The sequence below is a fragment of the Schistocerca gregaria genome, chromosome 5 (genome assembly GCF_023897955.1).
Source record: "Schistocerca gregaria isolate iqSchGreg1 chromosome 5, iqSchGreg1.2, whole genome shotgun sequence".
NCBI lineage: Eukaryota > Metazoa > Arthropoda > Insecta > Orthoptera > Acrididae > Schistocerca > Schistocerca gregaria.
The window spans coordinates 316,867,059-316,869,141 of NC_064924.1; the positions used below are offsets into that span (position 1 = coordinate 316,867,059).

Sequence of the window (2,083 nt, forward strand, 5' to 3'; positions counted from 1 at the left end):
ACAGCCACCAGTGTAGCCAATATATGTAGCAGAATCTTCAGTATTAACCAACATAAATCACCGCCTTCTAGAGCGAGCTGTTTCCGAGATATCGTAACTGAACAAGTGCTCACAAAACCTATAGAAATTACATGCTCAGTAAATTATTTCAAAATAAATTTAAAAAAAACTTAGTCATCCAAAATCAACGAAACATACGTCAAATTAATGAAAAAACTTCAAGCAACAATTTTCCATAAAAATCTGAAAAACGACATCTTATATCCACACCACCTTTTGTACTTGCCTTACAAAGAATAGAAGAACACAACACCTATTCACTTTCGTCGAAGCAAAAGCTCCAGGAAGCTCATACAACTCAGTATTAGGAAACTGGGAGATATTTTCGTATCGCACCGCAAGATGAAGAAGGTTAATCTTTGTGAAGTAGTAGTGAAGCTTGCTGAACGTTAATACTTTTAGTTCGTTGCCGTATTTGCTATGTAAATAAGTTATGACATCCTGTTATCTTAAACAACATACACTTTAAAAAATCAAAGAAACGTTGTTCTATCAACTCAGACTGTGAATTTTCGTTGTAAAAGGAAGTGATAACGAATTCATACCATCGAATGACAAAAGTTTACTGTTACTTCACAATTTACTTCTTTCCCTGACGCATTTCAAAGGTTGAAATCTTTATTATCAATTGGATTTATGTGGGTTAAAACGAGAACTATGTGTTGTGGTATGTCTTTGGGATTTTTCTACCACGTGGCACTGTTTCATAGGAGACTGTGGCCAATCGAGACAAAGCCATATGTTACCCGAAAGTCGTAACACAACACATACCTGTTTTAATCCACATAAATCTAGATGATGGGGATTTAAACCTCTGAAACGTGGCTTGTAAAAAACGTGACAGTGAAAGTTAACAGTAAACTTTCTTAATTCGTTGTCGGTAACAGTCACGGTAAAGCGCAACTAAAAATGTATACATTTGAAGAATTCATACCAGCAGGGCATGTCAGGCAATACGTGGATCCATCATGTTTACACAGCAATTTCTTTCGAGAACTCGAAGTTTGTTATGTCTGATCGTAATAACGCTGGTTTCTCTTAAGAGTTAAGAAACACATAAAGTGCCACACAATTACCTTAAACTCACGAAACTGAACTCAGAAGCCTATTGTCATAATACCTTGAGTAGCCACGAAAGGCCAGAGTCCTCGCTAGTATAGTGGTTAGTATCCCCGCCTGTCACGCGGGAGACCCGGGTTCGATTCCCGGCCGGGGAGAAATTTTTTTCTCTTCTGCAGCTGTTTTTTTTTTTTTTTCAAGGGGACAGTAAGAGATAGATAAAATATAATTGCAGTTTTAACAAATGCTCTATTTTTCAATGGTGTTACCATAAATCGACTGGAATGTTGACAAGATTTTGGACTATCGCACAGTATTGTTACTTGTAATTGTAGAAACACGAGTGAGACATAACCAGAGTTCCAGAATTTCTCTTGTCAACAGAAACGCCATTATTTGTAACAAGCACTGAAGCGTGCCGAGATGGTGCTGCGCCCCTGGAAGAAATGCTTCAGTGTCGCTTCTTCCCCCCCCCCCCCCCCCCCCCCCCCCCCTCCCCACCAACCTTTCCGGCGTCCAATCGTTCCACCATAAAATTACGTTTCTGCAATTTTTTCCATGCAGATTCATGAAATTTTATTATTTTATTAGTAAGCTTAATAAAAATTACTAGATACTGCCAAATATCACTTAAATGAAGTATGTTGAAAAATATTGCACATAGCAATTGATATGTGTAATTGTAGTAAATAAGTTATAAATGATAGAAAATAAATTAAAAAAATTAAAGTAAAACAAAATCTGTATGTTATTGTTTATGACGGCTACTGTACATTGGTCTTAGTATGACACACACTAAAGAATATATCTTATTTTGTCCTTCTAAAATGTTAGTCGGAAATAAAGGAAAAAGGACTGTAATTATGATCTGAGAAAATGCCCATTCCAGGAATTTTTTATACTATAATTTTATTTTTCATTTCCTAGCTCTGAGCGTAGTTTATTAACTCACTGAATACATTTG

The 2,083-nt window shown here is 36.3% G+C and overlaps 1 non-coding gene across 1 annotated transcript; it reads left to right on the plus strand.

Moving 5' to 3' along the window:
* The first annotated feature begins 1,205 nt into the window (after positions 1-1,205).
* Trnad-guc (transfer RNA aspartic acid (anticodon GUC)) lies at positions 1,206-1,277 on the plus strand. Its single transcript has one exon. It is a non-coding gene; the product is annotated as a tRNA-Asp (tRNA).
* The last annotated feature ends 806 nt before the right edge of the window (positions 1,278-2,083 follow it).